A 9,138-nucleotide genomic window follows, 5' to 3' on the forward strand; every position below is an offset into this window, starting at 1 on the left:
TAAGAAAAATGGCAAATTCTAGTGACATTTTTATCAATCCGCCGGTTTCTATTTTTCTTCCAAACCGCACCGACCCGCACCGCTATTAAATCATGTTTTATAGGATTCTAAAAATTCTTTTTTACTTAAGTTTGCTTGTTGTTCTATACCTTAGAATATAGTATTACATTAATGCTCAAGGGGAATTTTATGTATTGTATTTGATCATTGCAGCTTCCACAGATACTTGTAATGAACTGATAGCATAGTCGTTGATATTATCATGTTGTTGCTACACTTGCTGCATCAGAAGAAAGCTTCGCAAGATGCTTAACATCACGATGTCTCTCGTCTTTTTTTTACTCTTTGATTTAAGTTTTGTAATTTGAATTATATTTTTTATAAACCGCCAATCCGCCCGAACCGCCAAGGCAAATCCGCCATTATTTGCCAACCGAACCGCCGGTTTTTGATAAGAAGAATGGCAAATTCTAGTGACACTTTTATCAATCCGCCACCCGCCATACGGTTTCTATTTTTCTCTCAAACCGCACCGACCCGCACCGCGCACACCCCTAGCCCCGAGTGTCGATTTACTCGGGTCAAAGTGGTAACGCGTTCTATGTCGCGTTGTGATTCACGTGGTATATTTGGTTGCTCAAAACCATTACCGAGTGAATGGGAAATTGAAGCCAAAGTGTGCTCCATGGAAATGGAGTTTTGGTGGAAATTCTTTAAGGTTGTAAATTAGCTTGTCCCACATTGATTTGGTGGGAAGTTTTGAAAGGGTTTATAAGGCTTGGGTTAAGATACTTGGGGTGTGCCCCAAGGGGTACCCAAGTGTTTTAGAGGGAGAGGTTTTGGGCAAAATGGGCTAGACCCATTGGACCCAAAAATCACCACACGCGCGCGCCGCCGTCCGTCCGGTCGGACAGGTGTGTGGTTGGGTTGGGCTTCTAATCTTTTTGGGCAAAAAATATTTGAATTTAATTTTATTTTTTGGTAAAATAAAATCCAGAATTCAAATTAAACTAATTTGGATTTTCTGTACATCCAAACAGGGCCCTTCCCGTTTTCAAACAGAAATAAACTAGTTTGGAATTAATGCACACCCAAACAGGGCCCTTCCCGTTTTTGCTATCTGTTTGAATTCAAAACCAACAGGTATCATACCTGTTCAATTTAAAACCAAGAGCCACCTTTACATCTATAAATAGGACCACCCTCATTTGATATTTTGCATTCAGAAATTTCGTATTTCACCTCTACTAATTATATTTTTCATCTTGCTGCATTTTATTTCTGAAAGAAAGAGTGTAAACACTTAGTGTGTTCGTAAGACAAACAATTTGTAGTGCTGCTATTGTTTGTGGTAAGATCATTTCATCTTGGGAGATAGACGTCCAAATTCTGAAAGCACCGTGGAGAGGACGAATCTGTCTTAAAGACGCAGTGTCAAACACTGGACTTGATCAGAAAATAATTCGAACAAATTAAATCAAGTAAGTTATTTAATTTATTTTCAGTGTTGTTTTATTTATTAAAATCATATTTAAATTTTTTTTTTGTAACAAAATAAAATCTGTTTTTATTTATTTATTTTTATTTCGAGTTTGATTTTTGTAATCAAACAAATTCTCTCATTTTCTTTATTTCTTTAAATTCTAATTGTTGTTGTGTACACAATAGAATTAAATCTTTTAAATACAGTGAAGATTGTCCAACAATCTCCCCCCAACAATCTTAAGACAGACTCCTTTTTTGGTATCTTCATTGTATTTAATTTTCTGTATTTTCAAAGTAATATTCTGGTTGGAAAAACAAATAGTGATTTATGCTATTTGACATATAGTAGTAATATACTGTCTCTTTTCTTTGACAACTAGTAGTAATATACTGGGGTCATTAACAATTGCAGAATATTAATTGGTATTACAGAAAATTATTGTGATATTTTATTTTTCTAAGTTTTAGTAACAAGGAAAATAAAATTATTTTGTTGTTATAATTTATTTTCTGGTTTTAGTAACTAGAAAATTAATTTGTGTTTTAATTTTTTCTGATTTTTGTAATCAGAGATTATGGCTACTACAACTGAAACTGCATCTGGCAGTGGTACTCCTATTGTTACACCTACATCGGTCCCTATCCAGAACCATGTTCATGTACCAATCAATCATGGAGAAAAACTGGAAAAATTTAACGGTACCGAGTTTAAGAGATGGCAGCAGAAGATGCTGTTCTATCTTACGACTCTTAATTTGGTCCGGTTTCTCCATGAAGAGGCTCCAGCACTTAAAAAGGGTGAAAGTGATCGGCAAGTTGTTGCCGCTGTAGATGCTTGGAAACATTCAGATTTCATGTGCATAAACTACATCCTAAATGGCCTTGACAATATGCTGTATAATGTATACAGTCCTCTGAAAACAGCAAAAGAATTGTGGGATTCTTTGGAGAAGAAATACAAGACAGAAGATGCCGGCACGAAGAAATTTGTCGTCGGTAAATTTCTAGATTTTGTTATGGTTGACTCCCAAACGGTAATATCTCAAGTTCAAAGTTTTCAAATAATTTTGCATGATATTCATTCAGAAGGTATGTCTCTTAGCGAGTCATTCCAAGTCGCTGCTTTAGTGGAAAAGTTACCACCGGCTTGGAAAGATTTCAAAAATTATTTAAAACATAAACGCAAAGAGATGACTATGGATGAATTGATTGTAAGATTAAGAATTGAGGAAGATAACCGAAAGGCTGAAAAGAGGAATGGGAAAAATCCCATTGAGTCCAAGGCTAATGTGGTTGAACAAGTTCATAAACCACATAACAAAAAGAGAAAGTTTACTGGAGATGGTCCTAAACAAGGCGATAGTAGCAAGAAGTTCAAAGGAAAATGCTATAATTGTGGCAAAACTGGACATCGAGCTTCTGACTGCCGCCGCCCTAAGAAGGATCATGGAAGTACAAGTAAGAAGACCACCAATCAGGCCAATGTAACAGAATTGGATTACATCTCTGACGGAGTGAATGACATCAACCTTTCTGTAGTGGTGTCTGAGGCTAACTTGGTTAGAAATCCCAAAGAGTGGTGGGTTGACACTGGAGCAACTCGTCACATATGTGCGGACAAGAAGATGTTCACTACCTACAATGAGGTTGCAAATGGTGAACAACTTTTTATAAGAAATTCTTCTACTTCTACTGTGGCTGGACAAGGGAAAATGATCTTGAAGATGACATCAAGAAAAGAACTAACCCTCAACAACGTACTGCATGTACCTGACATCCGGAAGAATTTAGTTTCTGGGTCTTTGTTAAGTAAAAATGGTTTTAGGCTTGTATTTGAGTCTGATAAATTTGTATTAACAAAGACTGGTATGTATGTTGGTAAGGGATACATGAGTGATGGTCTCTTTAAGTTGAATGTAATGACAGTTGTACCGAAAGTTGCTATGAATAAGAATAACACATCTTTTGTTTATATTCTTGAGTCAAATTTATGGCATGGTAGATTAGGACATGTGAATTTTGATGCTTTACGTAAATTAATTGGTTTAGATCATATACCAAAGTTTGAAATTAATCCTAATCATAAATGTGAAATTTGTGTAGAAGCGAAACTAACTAAGGCTCCATTTAAATCGGTTGAAAGGAAAACCGAACCTCTAGAATTAATTCATACTAATGTATGTGATCTAAAGTTTATTCAAACTAGAGGAGGCAAAAGGTATTTCATAACTTTTATCGATGATTGCACAAGATATTGGTATGTTTATTTACTTAGAAGTAAAGATGAAGCCTTAGAAATGTTTAAAGTCTACAAAATAGAAGTTGAAAATCAACTTGGTAAAACCATTAAAATGATTAGAAGTGATAGGGGTGGTGAATATGATGCACCATTAAATGAATTTTGTGCACAACATGGCATTATTCACCAAACTACAGCCCCTTATTCTCCACAGCAAAATGGAATTGCTGAAAGGAAGAATAGAACTCTCAAAGAAATGATGAATGCCATGTTACTAAGTTCAAGTTTACCACAGAACTTGTGGGGGGAAACAATATTGTCTGCTAATTATGTTCTTAATAGAATACCCCACAAGAAAACCAACAGCACTCCTTATGAATTGTGGAAAGGTCGACCACCTTCCTACAAATACTTAAAAGTGTGGGGGTGTTTGGCAAAAGTTGAAGTTCCTATTCCTAAAAAGACTAAGATTGGACCAAAAACAGTAGACTGTGTGTTTATTGGTTATGCTCAGAATAGTAGTGCATATCGGTTTCTGACTTATAAATCAGAAATACCTGATATAAATGTGAACACTATTATAGAGTCAAGGAATGCTGTGTTTTTTGAACATGTCTTTCCTTACAAGAAAGGACAGGAATTAAGTTCACAGAAAAGAACTTATGGTTGTACACAAAGTCAAGAGACTAATGACAATCAAACACAAGAGGCTAGTAATAGTCTCGACCAACAAGATTTAACTAATGATGAACCAAGACGAAGTAAGAGAGCGAGAACATCAAAATCCTTTGGTCCAGATTTTCTGACATACTTGTTAGAAAATGAACCTCAAAGCTTTAAGGCAGCAATGACAGGTCCTGAAGCACCTTTGTGGAAAGAGGCTGCTAATAATGAAATTGAATCCATTATGCAAAATCATACTTGGGAATTGGTGGATCTTCCACCAGGTTCTAAACCTCTTGGATATAAATGGATATTCAAGAGAAAAATGAAAGCAGATGGTTCAATTAACAAGTATAAAGCAAGACTTGTTGTTAAAGGTTACAGACAAAAGGAAGGTCTGGACTATTTTGACACATATTCTCCAGTGACAAGAATAACATCCATTCACATGCTTATTTCTATAGCAGCGTTGTTTAATTTAGAAATACATCAAATGGATGTTAAGACAGCTTTTTTAAACGGTGATCTAAATGAAGAGATCTATATGGAACAACCCGAAGGGTTTGTAGTATCAGGGCAAGAAAAGAAAGTTTGTCGACTTGTAAAATCCCTTTATGGATTAAAACAAGCACCTAAGCAATGGCATGAAAAATTTGATCATGCAATGCTTACTAATGGGTTTAAGATAAACGAATGTGACAAATGCGTCTATGTTAAAAACACTGGCCAAGGATATGTCATAGTTTGTCTTTATGTGGATGACATGCTTATCATTGGAAGCAGTCAAAACATGATCAAATCAACTAAGCAGATGCTTAACAAAAGATTTGATATGAAAGATATAGGGGTCGCAGATGTTATATTAGGAATGAAAATTACTAAAACATCTGACAGATATGCATTATCTCAATCTCATTATATTGAGAAAATTCTTGATAAATTTATCAAGGATGATTTGAATTTAGCTAGAACACCTGTAGACATCAGTCTTTATTTATCAAAAAATAAAGGTGATGCTGTGTCTCAGTTAAAATACTCCCAAATCATTGGAAGCCTAATGTACCTAATGAATTGTACTCGTCCTGATATAGCTTATGCTATCAGTAAATTGAGTAGGTACACTAGTAACCCTGGAGAAGACCATTGGAAAGCGATCATTCGGGTTCTTAGATATCTAAGATTTACTCGTGATCATGGTTTGAACTTTACTCGATATCCAGCAGTACTCAAAGGTTATTGTGATGCCAATTGGATATCGGATACTAAAGATTCAAAATCCACTAGTGGATATGTCTTTACTCTAGGAGGCGCTGCTGTTTCTTGGAAGTCCACGAAACAAACTTGCATCGCACGATCCACAATGGAATCCGAGTTCATTGCTTTAAACAAAGCAGGTGAAGAAGCAGAATGACTTCGTCACTTCTTAGAAGACATTCTAATGTGGCCAAAAGCTGTGCCAGCTATTTGCATTCATTGTGATAGTCAATCTGCAATAGGCAGGGCACAGAATTACATGTATAACGGTAAGTCACGACATATTCGTCGTCGACATAATACCGTAAGGCAATTGTTGTCAAACGGAATAATCTCCATAGATTATATAAAATCTAAAGAGAATATTGCGGATTCGTTAACAAAAGGTTTGACAAAAGAGCTAGTGTATAGTTCATCAAAGGGGATGGGATTAAAGCCTATTACATAAAAGTCGTCATAATGGTAACCTTACTTATATGACTGGAGATCCCAAGAACTAAGTTCAAAGGGACAACTAAGTTATGTATGGCTCGCCAGAAATCACCAAGGGATTAAAAATTCCCTACCCATTCCTATGATGAGAGTGATATCTGCAACATATGTTGTATGCAAGGGTATAAGGATAAGCTTTGCTTTTAATGATTACTTATATCTTGATTAAGGTATAAAATCAAGACGAGTATAAGGAGATACTCACAATAAGAATCACCTATATGAGTGTTGAACTAGGGCCGGTTCTATGAGAATGAAAAGGCTAAATTCTCTAGAAACACTTATGAAAACCAGGCGCGTTCAAGGCCAAAATGAACACAACAGTGAGAACCACGATGTGTTAGAAGATCTTTTGTGTGAAATCTATTGTCTTGGCTTACACAAACGGCTGAACAATTCAAGGCATCGCGTCCATTGGTTAGCCAGTAAGTCCGATAGGTTATCACTAGGGAAGGTTCAAGGCCGAAAACTACCTATCCTGATGCAAGATATTTTCGACTTATACTCTTTCATTAAAGTCTGCATATTGTTGCATTTCCGTTGTCATCAAATTCCATTCATGTGGGGGATTGTTGGAAATGGTAAAAAAATTCTGGGTAAAACCAGAATTTTTTCTCAAGTTTGGTCTATTTTTTAGGTGGGCCCCGAGTGTCGATTTACTCAGGTCAAAGTGGTAACACGTTCTATGCCGCGTTGTGATTCACGTGGTATATTTGGTTGCTCAAAACCATTACCGAGTGAATGGGAAATTGAAGCCAAAGTGTGCTCCATGGAAATGGAGTTTTGGTGGAAATTCCTTAAGGTTGTAAATTGGCTTGTCCCACATTGATTTGGTGGGAAGTTTTGAAAGGGTTTATAAGGCTTGGGTTAAGATACTTGGGGTGTGCCCCAAGGGGTACCCAAGTGTTTTAGAGGGAGAGGTTATAGGAAAAATGGGCTAGACCCATTGGACCCAAAAATCACCACACACGCGCGCGCGCGCCGCTGCCGCCGTCCGTCCGGTCGGGCGGGCTGGGCTGGGCCTGGGCTTGGGCGCGGGTGCGTGTTGTGTGGTTGGGTTGGGCTTCTAATCTTTTTGGGCAAAAAACATTTGAATTTAATTTTATTTTTTGGTAAAATAAAATCCAGAATTCAAATTAAACTGATTTGGATTTTCTGTACATCCAAACAGGACCCTTCCCGTTTTCAAACAGAAATAAACTAGTTTGGAATTAATGCACACCCAAATAGGGCCCTTCCCGTTTTTGCTATCTGTTTGAATTATCAATAGATTCAAATCTGTTTGAATTCAAAACCAACAGGTATCATACCTGTTCAATTTAAAACCAAGAGCCACTTTTACATCTATAAATAGGACCACCCTCATTTGATATTTTGCATTCAGAAATTTCATATTTCACCTCTGCTAATTATATTCTTCATCTTGCTGCATTTTATTTCTGAAAGAAAGAGTGTAAACACTTAGTGTGTTCGTAAGACAAACAATTTGTAGTGCTGCTATTGTTTGTGGTAAGATCATTTCATCCTGGGAGATAGACGTCCAAATTCTGAAAGCACCGTGGAGAGGACGAATCTGTCTTAAAGACACAGTGTCAAACACTGGACTTGATCAGAAAATAATTCGAACAAATTAAATCAAGTAAGTTATTTAATTTATTTTCAGTGTTGTTTTATTTATTAAAATCATATTTAAATTTTGTTTTTGTAACAAAATAAAATCTGTTTTTATTTATTTATTTTTATTTCGAGTTTGATTTTTGTAATCAAACAAATTCTCTCATTTTCTTTATTTCTTTAAATTCTAATTGTTGTTGTGTACACAATAGAATTAAATCTTTTAAATACAGTGAAGATTGTCCAACAATCTCCCCCTAACAAATGTATGATAAATAGTTATAATAATCTTTAATCCACCAATCCATCAAAAACCGCTACTACAAGAAAAAATACTTTTGGCGACCACCTATTTTGAGTTGGTCACAAATAGTCCACTTTCTACGGCTAAAATTTTTTTGGTCGCTGATGGGTATGTTTTCATGACCCATAATTTTTTGGTAGCTAATAGCTAATTTTTGGCGACCAAATAGAAATTTGGTCGTAGAAGGTCGTTTTTTGGCAACCAAAAAATAAGTTGGTCATGAATGACTTAACTATTGACGACCAACTACAAATTTGGAAAAATAAGTTAGTTGCGAATGACTTAACTATTGGTGACTAACTACAATTTTGGTCGCGAAAGATCACCTTTCGGCAACCAAAAAATAAGTTGGTCGTGGAAAGTTATGGTGCGATAAATTTAAAAAAAAAATGGGTACTATTGTAATTACGTTCTATTTTTCTGTTTAGGCATTGAAGGTTTTATGAAATAATATATAACCCAATTTTTATGGGTTATATATTTTCTTTGCCAAATGTGAACAACAAGCATGTTATTGCCAAAGTGGATTGGGCACATAGAGAGTGACTCCTTGGTCAGGGGTTCAACTCCCAAACAATGCAAAAGAATATTTTTCTTTGTGTGAAGGCATTGACTTTTGGCGACCAACTATAACTTTGATCATTAAAAGTTACCTTTGGCTATTATAGATTGGACTTTCCGCTACCAATTATTTGGTCACCAATGGTCCCTTTTAGCGACCAACTATAACTTTGGTCGCAGAAAACTATCCGTGACAAGGCGTTAATGACCAACTCGCAACCAACACATTTTGGTTGTGAAAAGATTTTAGCGACCAAATATGGTACTTTTCGCGACCAAAACATTAGTCGCGGAAAGTGTAATTTCTTGTAGTGCATCCTAATCGCAATTTGTCAATCCGCTAATCCTCTAACCCGCCATTTGGTTTATAATTTTACTTTTAAATCGTCCAAACTGTACCACACACACTCCTAATTGTGGCTTTCAAATTTGAAAGCGATGGGTAGTCGTAGTGGTAGGGTGGGAAATAGGTAGGATGCGTCAAAAATGAAAAGATTGGGTTCTTGTACAAGTAAGGAGAGGCTAT

This window comes from Camellia sinensis, unplaced genomic scaffold (assembly GCF_055761805.1).
Source record: "Camellia sinensis isolate YWXY unplaced genomic scaffold, ASM5576180v1 Unanchor13, whole genome shotgun sequence".
In the NCBI taxonomy this organism is placed as follows: Eukaryota; Viridiplantae; Streptophyta; class Magnoliopsida; order Ericales; family Theaceae; genus Camellia; species Camellia sinensis.